General features: G+C 44.6%; 1 protein-coding gene across 6 annotated transcripts in view; it reads right to left on the bottom strand.

The window, feature by feature from the left end:
* The window catches only part of ARNTL (aryl hydrocarbon receptor nuclear translocator like), a 47,929-nt gene extending 35,647 nt beyond the window's left edge, over positions 1–12,282 (bottom strand). For 3 of the 6 annotated variants that reach the window (XM_032110948.1, XM_032110949.1, XM_032110951.1), the window contains exon 1: positions 12,227–12,261. The gene's annotated coding sequence lies outside the window, so the exon portion shown is untranslated. The other 3 variants (XM_032110947.1, XM_032110944.1, XM_032110945.1) reach the window with 3 other exon arrangements.
* Between the last annotated feature and the right edge of the window lie 1,538 nt (positions 12,283–13,820).

Genomic DNA, 13,820 nt, shown 5'->3' with positions numbered 1-13,820 from the left:
GTTGGAAAAGGCCTCCAAGATCATCAAGTCCAACCTTTGAGCTTTGATTACACAAGGGGGAAAACGCAACCAGACAAACATGCTTAGAACAGAAAAGAATCACATATTTCAGAGGATCATGTACTAAACAATAGATAGAAAGAGTTCTGGCTTTTTTCAGAGTCCTATTTTTCTGCAGTGTTCACGTCAGTCTCATGCACTATTGTGCCCTGACTTTAATAGAGAAATGCCTTCCCTTTCTGTACGTGTGTTTTCTTCAGTCACTCATCTGAGGCTCAACTGCAATGATTTTTAAGGATATCTGCTAAAGTCCCTTCAGCTGTCTTCAAAGGCTCTGTCTCCTCATCCACATGCATTGAACTTATTTGTTGTCCCTAAAGGTACAAGCTTAAATTTATATTCTATAAATTCTGAAGTAACTGACTAAACACAAAATATTTACTCTGAGTAACTTAACTGACAAATGTAAAGGCACTTTCATTATATTCATGTTAAATCACTCCATCTTTGTTTTCCTAAACATGAGTATAGCTCCCCAGGTTTCTCTCCCACTTTTGTCTCCCTCAAGTATCAGGGCTCAAAATTTTCACCTAATCACAGGTATTAAAACTTCATATTCTTATTTCAAAATAAAGAAGTGTTATATTTTTCTCCCTTTAATTATTAAGATTACACATCAAAAGTGACGTTTGCTCCACTTTTTAGTTTTGCTGACCAAAACTCGTGGATATTACATTTTATCTATGCTTTGGAGAAGAACAACATGAGAACCCCCTGCAGTATTTTTAACCTTAAGTTGTTTTGCTGCAAGTCTCCGTAGTTCCCTCCTCTCTGCTCCAAGTCTCTCTGGCCATCCCTCTCCTTCTCAGCCTGGTAAAAGCTGTATGTCCTTTCACTTCCTTCTACTCAAACAGAGTATCATACAGATAAGCAGGCAAGTTTTATCTTAACACTGATACCAGCTTCATTCATATCTGTTCCCTTGTACAATCATGTGGTTCTGCTCTCCACTGCTGCAACAGGAGGCAACCTCATCTACTATTTTATAGGACACACTGATATGCTGTAACTCAGGCCAAAGTTTACTTTACAAAGATATCCTGCAAGAACCAATGTGTTGTAAGAATCCATTACCTGCCTCCCACCTTTTCTGTTCCAAAGCTTAGTTCTTCTTGTTCCTAATTTCCAACTTTTCTAGCCTGAATTTCACTAAGTCACCTATCTGCTATTAAACCTCATTTCATTTTCTCCTACCAGATAACATTATCAGCTCATTAACTGAAGGACTAATCCAGTGAATTGCTTCTTCCTCCTTTAAGTAAGTTTAGTTGTGTTCCTTTCATCTGACACCGTAAATTTATGTTTGCAAACCAGTTCATTCCTTGAACTCTTTTCAGTTTTCTATTCACACTTTATCAAGTCCGAGAAAGTATTACAATTATGACATATTTAACATCCTCCATAGATCAACCTACCTTTGAGTTCAGCTTGATAATCTTGTTTACCAAGGCACAGATTCTTTTGTGCACCTCTCTAACGCTGCCCTGGGAACTGCCAGTCAATAAAGTCCTTCCACCCTCAGTCACTTCCTCTTGGAAGTGTGACATACAGAAACAGGACTCTTGGCTGCTAGTTAGAAAGGGCACATCTATTCCTCAAGCAAGCCAAGTGGAAATTGCCAGAACCAATGCTACTGACTAATCCTTGCTCAGCTCACACACAGTAACTATGAATCAGTTTGATAGTTTATTTAACACAGGGCTAGGTGGATTTTTACCATGCAGCACAGACTCCTCTTTTCGAGATGCAGGTGACAGAATTCACACTATTTCATTAGTTGAGAAGCTGAAAATCTAACCTTTTAACCCTTTGTAAGTGCAAGAGTTTTTAACCTCCTGGCTTCAGCATTCAGCTGGGTACTTCCATACAGCACTGGTGCGTACCTAACCCCTCAGTGAACTGTTCAAAGATCCAAAATAGATTAAAACTAATCCTGTAAAGAAGTAATTTTTAAAAAAACTCCAAGTCTGAGTAGATGACAGTAAGGTGGTTCAGGAAGTCAAACAGGTACCAGCATTGTGAAATGGAGGGGAGAGATGATCAGCTCACCAGTGAGTGTCCATGTAACTTCCCTTGCCAACACACACCTGAATGTGGAAGCACACAGGTAAACTCCTAAAGGGAGATTACAGCAAAGTAACCCTACAAAGCCTCCAGAGTAATAGAAGCATTCAAGAAACACTCTGAAATGTATTTATTTTGTTTGTGAGCTGCTGCTTTGGATAAATTTGCTCCTTTTCTAGAAGGCTGTTTTATCAACACCCAAGTGAAATCCATCTCCAAACCACAGGAGCACAGCCAAGAAAGCATCTGGATGAATGTTACTCCTGGATGAATGTTACTCAGGTTAGGTTTAAGAAACATTGCTCTGTGTGGGGATGGCACATGAAACCATCAAATCTTACTGCACTGAGATGACTGATGCCTACAGCTGAGCAGTGGGAATGTGAAAACTATGAAAATAAAAGCAGAACACAACAACACAAGGAGCCACCAGGAACTGAGTGACCAGCCCTTTGAAGGGTGGAAAACAAGGACAAGCTCGCATGTGGAAGTCATTGTGATGAGTACACTTCTGGAAGGATGTGTGGAAAATACAGAACTCCATGATTGAAGAGAACCTCACTCGCTGCTGCCAAACAAAGACTCAGCCAAATTCTGTCATAGGGAGGAGTTAAAGGGGATGTGCTGGGTTCTATTTGGAGGTGAAAAACTGTAATCCTTCACTACAGCATGCAATGAGGTTTGCTAGAAAGGGCAATCAAAGTTAGCCGTACTTATCCCTAACGTTTCTCCTTTAAGCTAGTGCATCAAGATTCTTCCAGGTGTTTGAAGGGCAGGGGAGTTTCTTTTTCTGCTTCCTGAAAGTCTTTGAAATCCACTTGCCAGCCACTCCTCCAGGCAAGCCTGAGAACTTGCACCAATATTATTCTGTGACCTGGTTGCCAACACAGCATCGCTCCAAAACATCGTCACTGCCACACAACACACACGCACAAAAGAGCAAACAAAGCGCTCACAGAACTGAGACCAAAGGACAGAAAGCTACACACAGGCAATTCTAAGGGTGAATTCTTGAGTGTGGGTGTCTGTAAATAAAGTCAGAGGCCAGCTAAGACACCAGCTACCAGGTTTTCCAAATGCCACACAAAATCCAACAGAAAAAACAGGTTTCATTGACAAATAACAGAAACCAGTACTTTTCCAGGCTTGTCAAGGGACACCATCATTCCAGTATGTTTGGGGCTACAGGAAACTAGCAAACCACAGAAATATCCTAAAACTAGAGGATGAATCGGATGAGTGACCAAATATTTGTTTCAAAAAATAAGAAGCATGCATCTGAAACGTGTGCCAAAGAAAGTAGATTACACAAGTGTTACAGCACACCATGAATGAATCCATGGAGGCTTAGGCACTTGCCTGAGCAAATCCTGTTCTAAAAGGAACGCTCATTTTGTCTAAAAAGCACCCAGAACTCCCCAACACTAATTTAAGCACTTAAAGGAACTTTAAAAATCATAAAATGTTGAATAATGATCATCAATACGCTACAGCACTACCTGGGTCTCTAATGAGATACCAATAGGCGCTTTTTGCTCACTGTTTTGCTACATGGAAGAAGGTTTGTTTGTTTTTTTTTGTTCTGCTTCTACCCAAGATGTGCAACTATTTGGTCCTTATTAGTGTTCACATGCTCTAGGAAAAAAATAAGCCAATTCACTTTAAGTAGAAGGCATTGATTCACCTGTTATCTGCTGAGTTAAACTTTGTCTTACATTCCATAAAGTTGAAAATTTTTAATAAATAATAAGAGTGCATTACAGTCTTACAAAGTTTTTCATGCCACTGAACACAAGAACAATTCTCCTGAATAGCTATTTGATAGGAACATCAAGAACAAACTATGGTGCCAATACTTCTCTAAATGGAAGCCTGGATAGATTTTAGAGAGCTTTGCTTCTAGAAAACAGAATATTTAAATGAACCGGCAGCAAGATGGGATCTATGCCAAGTTTGAGAATCATTCTTAAGCAGCAATTCAAGATTTTCATTTTTTTGTTGGTTTTTTTTTTTTTTTTTTTAACAGACACGTCCCCTCCTCAAAGGCAGCAGAGGTGTGAACAATTAGTGAACTTCAAACCACGTATTATCTTGGGGAAAAAAAAAAAATCTTCTTCCACCCAGTCTCCTTCCCATATTCCATTTCCTCCAGACTTCCTGGCAAGTTTAACTGAAGACATTGCTGGGTCTCTGCCAATTTTACATAAATTATCAGTTTGACAACAAGTTGGACACATAAGCGTTCAGCTCTGACAAAGTCAGGTGATGGTGGTGAATGAGCTCCTGAGAGATTTGAGTATCTGAAACACTTCTATATTTGTTCATCTGGAAACCCAGAGGCACATGGGCCAGTGAGGGGAAAGGGAAAAGAGTCAGAGGTCTGCCTGAGTTACTATTCCTTGTTATAAAAGAGAATTTTTTAAAAATGGCACAATAAATACTGAAAAGCTCCACTGTATAGCTCCAGAGATGAGAGTAAAAAGTTGCTTATTTTTCTGGCTTCTGCATTTCAGTGTCAAAGCCAGATTTTTTCACAAATTTTTATGTAGATTTATGAAAGAAATGACCCAACACAGCTTAATCCAAAAATACTCTGTCACAAAGCCTCTTCTTCCACATGAAGGTTGCAGTGTAACACATTTAAAACAGCACTCTTCACACTTCTGCCTCTCCCACCTCTCCTTCAGCACTACTCAGTTTGTGAGCTGTGCTGTTTCCTAACCTACAAAAGCAGAAATGTTTATGAAGCCACAAGTTGTATGGGATCAGTAATCTTAAAACACTCTTCTGGAGCAAACACTTAGTGTTGAGACCCAGCAGATTCCCCAGGCCCGGATCTTTGCCTGAACACAAATGCCACCATGGAGCAGAGGAACTGGATACACGGATGGAAATTCTTAGCCAGGAAAGAGTTGGAGCATTGATGGAGGCTACATTGTCCATGGCAACCCAGTTCAAATGATCATCAAAACTGTTGTCCCAACTCAACCAGCTGCCCATGGATGATGCAAAGGATTCATGTGTCATTATAAACCAAACTGCTGGGCACTGAAACCAGGTAATTCTTTTTGGCCATAGGATTTTGTCCTGTCAAAGTAGCCAAGCAGAGCCCTGATGATCCTGCCCTGAACACTGGAATTTCCCACATGTTCCTTGAAAATCTGCAAAAAACCATCAGTCAGACGAGAATTCTTGGGAGGAGCACACACAGAAAGGACACAGTCAGAAAACTTGCACAATGGCATCAGCTGTACCCAACTGTTAAAATTTGCTCTAAGATGGCGAGTTGATAATCTCCACCAGGAATGGGAATATACAAACAGTTTCTCCAACAGCTGACTGCAGTCACCTTCTCCTCTGTTGGTTTTTTTCCCCTCATCATCTGATTCTTGATAATGACAAAAGCAAAGTAAAAGTAAGCCAAATAAAGAGCCACTCCAGCTAAGAAAATAAAGCAGGCATTTTCTATGGAAGAGTCTCATAGTCAAGTCAGATAAATGAGGACAGGAATTACCTCATTCAACAAATAACACCAAGTACAGTAATTGAGATCTCGTTATTGCCAGCTGGGATATCTTAAACAGACCGAACTAGATTTTAAAGTGCTCTAATAGGGAAATACCCATCCTTCTTCAGACTATTTCCTGGCCAGACAAGCTGACCAAGTTGCACATGTCTCAGATAGAGAAAAATGTATTTATATAAAGGTCCTAACATTTCTAACAGAAGTGAAACAGAAAATCCCAACACAAATCCAAACTAGCATAAATTCTTATATCTGTCTTTCTATTTAAAATAGGAATATCCAATCGCTGGCCTTGTATTTCTAAAATATGAATTACTTCTAGTACTTCTAGAATTTGGACCCAAACTGCATAGCAAGCATTTGACAACATTTTGAACAGATTGTTCTTTAATTACAGCACACTTATGGCAATTCTAATGTTTTTATATGACAAGTCCCTCTAAGAAGTCACTGAACCTGACTTGACAGGTTTCTAAAATAAACTACAACGTTCAGAGGCTGGTTTGGTCATTGCAGCAAAAATATATTTTAAAGTAAGAAAAAAAAGAAGAAACTCTACAAATAGGAAGAAAACAACACTATTTGTAATAGAAACTTCCAAGCCATAGTAAACTGGGTATAGATTAAAACCACAGTAAAATGTTATTCTAGGGCAGCAAAATTTGCCTAATATTCTGGGGCTTTATCAGATTGATAAGGAAAAAAACCAATTTCAGGTATCAGAGCCCTCTAAGACCACATAAGTAAATTTCTGGATTTATGAATTTGGGCCACATCCTGAGTATAACACAAAAATACTCTTAAGTATGTTGAGGGCACAGTATTGATACTGACTTTTTTCCGTCAACCTATTGAATTAATTTCATCAATAACAAACCAATTTGCAAATGCAAATGCCAAGATTACATGAAATGTGTTGGCAACAAAGCACATTGGGAAAGGCAACACAGGAATAAAAAGACATCCTGTTTCTTAGTCAACAATTCTAAAACCTCAAACTGGAAACCACAACATGGTCAAGACAAGGTTAAAAAAACAAACCTCCAAAACAAACGTCTGATTTTTTTGCAATCTATTCTGGACCACAGATTCTATCCCTGAAAAATGAGCAGGCCATTCAAACCTATGGGCAAAATAAATATTATTTTACAAGGTTATATGAAAACTAATAAGCCAGTAGCCAAAGTGCAGCAGAAGGCCCAAAACTCAAGGAGATTGAAAATACAATTATCAGAGGTCCTTGAGTGAAAGATAAAAATATCAGTAGAACTCAAACCAAAGCCAACTTGCTGCCACTCTTAACAACTATAATGCATATACACAATATAAAAGATAAAAGTTTTAATATTTTAATAGATCATTTTGCTTCAAATTGGAACAGAAGTCCTAAATTTCATAACACTCCAAGAAAAATCCACAGACAACAAAGAAATCCATTCATCACAAGTTAAGGAAAAGAAAACCCAACCAAACCAGTTCAAGGAAACTATAAAACTAACTGCTTTAAAGACAGAAAAAAACATTCTTACAAAAAAAAAAAAAAAAGAGAAAAGTTAAAATAAAAGTTTATTAGGTTTATTTTCTCCTGTTTTTTCTAGGAAGTAACTTTTCCTTCTCACTTCACATGACAAATATTCTGCAGTACAGCATTATTTAGCAATATCTACCAGTCTTTCTGATTTTTTTCTTTTTGGTTAGGCAAATTATAAAAGGAAAAGGCACTTTAGGGAAGTTTTCATGATAAAACTAACTTGAGATCAAGAATAATGGTAATTTCTGAGTTCTCTGGTAGTCTTACTCCATTCACCCTTCAAAACCTACATCAATCCCAAATGAATTATAAAAACTTCAGAGTTTTCTGAGTAGCCCTGTATCAAGAATACATCCAATCTTTAAAAAAGACATGGATTCAATTAACTTATCTTTAGCTGATACAGAAAGGAATTAAGGCAAAAGACTGCAACTTAATGAGCACCTAAGAATTACTATAAAGTGCCTTCCTAAGAAGGTGATTTCAGAGACATCGTGCCAAAAGATGCTGCCTAGGAATCACCAAACATCCTTCCCAGTGCTACAGCAACTACCCATGGGAAGAAGGATTTCCATCCCAGCCACACAGGGAGGAGCTGTTAAGGATTTAGCAATGTGTTTGCTGCCCTTCCCAGGTGCCCCTAAACTGCCTTGTACCTCTGGAAAACAGAGCCCACCAACATCTGCAAGGAAAACCCTGCCAAAACAACCCCAAAAACTATAACCATCTGCCTCAGCTGCTTGGACTCATGAACGGGCCTCTTGGAAGTCAGCAGAGACTGTCAACACCTTGGACCCCAAGAAACATGGCTTGTTAATTCTCCCCTCTAAACTCCTGCCAAGGAGATCTCCTGCTCTCTAAGTAGCCTACTGCCACCATTCCTACTCAAGACCAACCTACTAAACTCCAGCACAGCTTCAGTGTGGGGTCACAAGCTGTTCTGACATCAGCAGCTGACCCAGAAGTGCATCTGACACAGCAGACATTGAATAACAGCTTCTCAAATGGCAGCAGACTGAAAAGGTTACAAATTCTCAATGTGCTGCCCAAGAAATATCTTTTTGCAGCCGCAAAGGAGAAAGTGTGACCTGAACAGAGAGAAGAAAGATGAATCCTTGCAGGCATGGAAGGAGCTGGGTCCTCAAACAATCCTGTACCTTACACATGAAGAACCTATTATCAGCCAGTTCCTGAATTGAATTAAACTATAAACCAGGAACTTAAGCATCAGCTAAAATAAATTTGAAATAATACCAAACACAACAGAAACTATCAATCTTCTTTGGGGCAAAGACTGAAATGTCAGACTATTTTTTTAGTTAATGAATATTCTAGACTAACAAAGCCTGAAGATGCTGTTTTGATCTGTGTTCTTCTGTGGAATGGATTAAAAAAGAAATTACATTTCTCAACATCTGGTGAAAGATCAGGTTTCCAAGGAGATGAAGCCTGGGCCTTGGATAAGTAGCCTTACTGCATTTTTCCAACAAATTGAGGTAAAAAAGGCAGGTGCAATGTGCAGTTAATGGCAGTGAGTTATCTCAATATCCACCCTATTCAATGTGCAGCTCAATTAAATAGACATCACAGGTTATCTGACAATGTTCAAAGTGATTAAACACAGGTAAAACCAAATGGATAATCACAACTGAGATTTCTTCCTCACACAAAAAAATCCTCAAAACTTAAACAGGCTTTCTGAATAACTCAATACACCAACTCTTAGAAAGAAAAGCCTTCTGATTTTTTAAGTGCAAAATTTTTCTCCTTCAATGTCTTGAGTTCCAACTGTGTAACACCTGAGCATCAGTTGGGATTTGATCTGACTAAACCTGGAACATATTTCCTACCGCAATGCAAGACCAGCACGTACACACAGATATACACACACCCCGCAGGCAGAGCACACCTTTGCTTTGCTTCATCCATCATCAATTTACTACCTAAAATCCATCTACAGCCACTCTTAAAGAGACTGAAAGACCCAGACTGAAAGCTCTTTCACCAGGTTTGAAAATGCCATAAACCACCTCATTTGCATCTTCAAGCACCTCCAAAACATAGACTGTAGTTTCTGTGGGTTGATCAAGCAGAACTTTCAATAACCAAATTTCAAAAGTTGGTAACTGAGTTCCAGTCAGCATCATCCAGTCAGCTACTGCATTTATCAAAATCAATTACTGCAGGCTGAAGCTCTCAAAATATGATGACAGCCAAAAATTAAAGTTTCAAAACGTGTTTAATGTATCAAAGTAAACAGAGAAAGCTTAAATATTGCATTCTGTAAACTTTGTGAGAACCAAAAAGCTACACTAGATTAACAATATGTATTTATTTTGGGCTTCTCTTTGCAGTCATTTGTGTATGATATGCCTTTATACAGCTTTTGTTGAAGACAACTAACTTCAGAGAACTTCCTAACAATTGGGGATACAGGCAGCTGCTTTTTACTACTTTTCTGCCCTTTATTAGAAAGAGAACTATGGACAAAAGTGATGATAAAGGTTAAAAATGAGAAGCATGCAGGTTACAGAACTGAAACAAAGTCACTATAGGATGCAGCAAATTTACTTTGTTTTACTTAACAATAATGGATTCCTTCAGGATTCCTGTAGCTCCTGTCAAAGTGTAACAACACAGGCAATGGGCCCCATGCTGAAAACAGCTTAAAATACTGTATTTGAGCATGATTCTGTACTCCTGTAAACAAATTAACCTGCAGGCCTCCTGGTATTTCCAGCGTGCTTGATATCAATTCCCTTGGAAAAACCTGCCTTCCTCACCTGCAGCTCACAGACTGCAGCTCTCACAGGTCTCAGCTTTGCCATCAGTCTTGCACTGCATCAAAGAACTGTGTGCAACTTTTAGCTCCACCAAATAAATCCAATGAATGCTCTCTGTTCGTATTCCTGGTTTCTCAAAAGAATCCTTGAGAGCAGGTATTTAAAGGAAAAAAAAACAAATCTCCTATGAAGTCCCCCTACAAACATCACCTTCCCAAAACATCCCTAGCAAGGGTCCCCAAACACAGCAGGTCTCTTGGGAGCACGTGGTGACAGTGACATGGCAGCAGGCCCCAGTTCCAGCTCTGGCTCTGTGGAATCCCAGCTCCAGCCACCCAAGCTTCCTGACACCCAAACCAAACAGCTTTCCTCACGTTCTCTGTGGTGCTTCTCTCTTGTCTACTCTCCCAAGGAACTTCTTTTACAGAGCTTGAGCCTACACAGGCCCACGCACCACAGCTGGCATCCAAGCAGACAATGCAAATGCACAGCACGGAAGAGAATATGGGATAAAACAGCATAAAACCCCAGTGAAATGCTGTGGCTGTAGAGTATTTTACACACTCAATTTCTACAAGCAGGCATAAAAACCCAAGAATGGTCACGAGAAGCACAAACCCACAGAAGGCGGGAGGAGTAAAGCCTTTCCCTTAATAAGCAGCTGTGGTTTAGAGTAACCAGAGAGAGGTCTGTAGTTCCTGATGTTTCAAAGAGCTATTTACATTTGCATATTCCTGGAGGATACAAAACATACCTTCTGAAGAGGGCAGAGTTTAACCTCAGCCTTCTGCAAGACCATTTACAGAGACAGTTAGCCAGAATTAATACTTAATTGGAACAAACATCCTTTCTTTTCTCCCTTGCAGACTTAGCTGCAGCCTGCGTATTATCAGTCACTCACATTTAAAAAGTCCTTTTGATAAAAGAAAAGATAAACAGGCAGGACAGGTACTTTTAATACGAACACGTTAAAAAAAGAAATACAGTATTTTGAATGTTGAAGTTCCAGAATTAAAAAAAAAAAAATTCTACTTAAGAGATTGAATTTTGAAAAGAGATTAGATTCAAAATTATTCAAGCAGACGATCACGCTCTGCAGCTGACCCTTTCTACCTCACATACTAAGGAAATACTTTAAAATTCCAGCAGGCATATTTGCTTCCAAGGCAAGAAAACACACCCACTTGTTCTTCACCGTTATTTTTCAAGTACGAAAATCTTCCCAAAACTGTTATAATCGAGGCACTGGAGTAACAGAAACCTCAGCAATTAAAAATGCAAAGTGATTCCCTTGCCTCCCCAAGCGCAAAATCCTGATCTTGGGAAGCTACCTTCGTGCTCCCGGTGTGTTACGTTCACTGCTGAAGGAAAAGCTTCCTCTCCTTGCGACAGGAAAGGCGCACACAGGTGTCCGACAGGGCACCGGGAAAGCTGCTCGGGACTAGGGGGATCCCCACGGAAAAGCCCCCGGCGGGTGCCCGGGATGCTCCGGGCGGACGCGAGGAGCCCCCGGCCGTGGGGCTGGCACCTGCCCGCAGGTGGGACCGGCCGCCGTGCGACACAAACAGGGAATTCCCAAGTACCGCCATCCTTCTGGGCTTTCACACGGGGCCTCCCCGATCCTGGAGTGACCGGCGGAGATCCCGGGGACCCGCTCGGACAGGGCCGCTCCCGTGGCGGGGGAAGGGGCACCGACCCCTCTGTGAGACGCACCCGAGCCTCCCCATCCCTGGGGACGACTCACACCGGGGAGGGGGCACAGCCCGGCACGCCCCCCCGGAGCCCCGGGACCGCCCATGCCCTCCGCGGGACCCCGGCCCGGCTCTGCCCGCGGGGTCCGGCTCCGGGCCCGGGCCCGTCTGTCAGCCCCGTGCCCCACGGAGCTGCCCCACCGCCGGGCCAGCCCGCCCCGGGGCCGCTCCGTAACGGGGCCCCCGCCGCGGTCCCGGCTCCCGGAGACACAGCCCGGCACCGCCGCCGGGGGGGTCCCACCGCCGCCATCTCCCGGTCCGGGCTCCCCCCGCCGCCCCCCGGCCTTTCCCGGGGCTCCCGCGGCCCCCGGGGGCGGCGGCTCCGCCGGGGCCGCGCTCCCCCCCGCACCCCCCTCGCCCCTCGGCGCCCCCCGCCCGCCGCCCCTCGCGCTCACCGCGGCTCCGCGCGCCCCTCGCCGCGCCGCGCCCGGCCGAAGGGAGGGCGGGCGGGGGTCGCGGCCCCCCGGCAGCGCCGCACGCCCGGCGCAGGCAGCCCCCGTCCCTGACCTACTTTCCGCCTGGCTTGCCACCCGACGGCGCACCACTAACCTACTTTCCAGCCAATGGCACCCTCCCCCGGCCCCGCACCGGACGCGCCCGCCCGCCAACGGGAGAGCGGCTCCGCGGCGGCCTCGCCCAATGGGCGGCCGGCGAGCGGGCAACGCCCGCCCTCCCGAGCGCCGGCAAATCCCCGGGCGGCCCCGCGGCGTCGGCCAATCGGAAGCGTGGCTGCGGGCCTCGGTCCCGCCCCCCGCTCAGGGGCGGGGCTGAGCGGCGGCGGGGCGGTGCCGCGGGGACCCGGATGTGGTGATGGCGGCGGGGTCGGCGAGGGTTCGTGGCGAGTGTGCCCGGGGTGGCGGGCAGGGCTTTGCCTCGCCCACGCTTCTTCCGCAGCGGTGCCGCCCGCGGCTCCCGCCCGCTCCCCGCCCCGCCTCTGGGGCTCGCCCGTGCCGCTGCGTCACTGCCCTGTGACGTCAGCCGCGGCCGTGACGTCACGCGCCGAGGTGTGAAGGTCATGGCGGCGCTGCCCCAGCGTGGCCGCTGTGCCTGGGCCTCGTCTCCTTCCTTCCCTCGGCGGCGAGGCCTCGGCCTGGCCCTGGAGACCCCCCCCGTGCCTCACGGAACCGGTGTCGTGGTGTGACGACCCATCCGCCTTTAGGGTCACCTTCTCTGGGCCTCAGCGCACGGGCGCTTTGCCCTCGACCCAGCCTGCCAGAGGGTCTCCATCGTGTCCTTCAGCCCACCGCCGCCTGGGCTGCATCCATCCGCAGGTTCCCGGTGCTCTGGAGCCCCGTGGCAGCCCCACGTCACCCCGCCAGCTGTGTGCGTGGGTCACAGTAGCCTGTCACGGAGTCTGTGTGGTGTCACACACCTCATCTCTGAGCCCTCGGCCTCCAGCTTGTCTCGGAGGCACGTGTGTGATGCTGGCTTAGCGTGTCTATCGCTGATGCTCCATCGCCTCCCAGCGCGGTCACACGGTGCCGGAGCTGCTCACGGCATCAGTTGTGTTCAGCGTGTGCAAAAGGCCAGCGATGGAACGTGGTAAACCCATCTACTGCACCATCTTCTAGTCTAAATTTAGACAATCCACACAGCAGTGTAAAGGGGATGTGTTGCAAGAACATAATCACAGCGTAGCTGCTTTCAAATGCAAACATTTGCTAAACGTGATTGCGTGATAGCTGCATCAGATTATCATTGCCACATCCTAATTGTCTTAACACTTCCTGTCCCGTGATGCCGCATGCCAGAGGTTTGGTTTACGTTTCCTAGTGTAACATCGCCAGGGAAGTGTGGATTGCAGCTGGATTGCGTCACGGTGTGGTTGTGGTTATCCCAATCCACTATTGCAGGACGTGGGCTCAGCCCGGGACAGCATTAACAGCTCGTTTCCACCTAATTGAATGGGGACTAAACACAGGCAACAAGTGGCCCCTGCTGGATACAAACTCTGCTCACATCAGGATATTCCTACCCGGGAGAAAGCCTCCAGCAGAACAAGTTAAATGAAGTACCCTGCATTAGCAGAATGGAAATGCATACCATGAAGGAAGAGGAGAAAAAGCATCCTTTTATTTCCAGCAAAATGGTGCTGCTTTGATTTG

This window comes from Corvus moneduloides, chromosome 6 (assembly GCF_009650955.1).
Source record: "Corvus moneduloides isolate bCorMon1 chromosome 6, bCorMon1.pri, whole genome shotgun sequence".
Classification (NCBI taxonomy): domain Eukaryota; kingdom Metazoa; phylum Chordata; class Aves; order Passeriformes; family Corvidae; genus Corvus; species Corvus moneduloides.
Note: the sequence above shows the minus strand (reverse complement) of the source record. Positions and strands in the feature narration are given on the sequence as shown.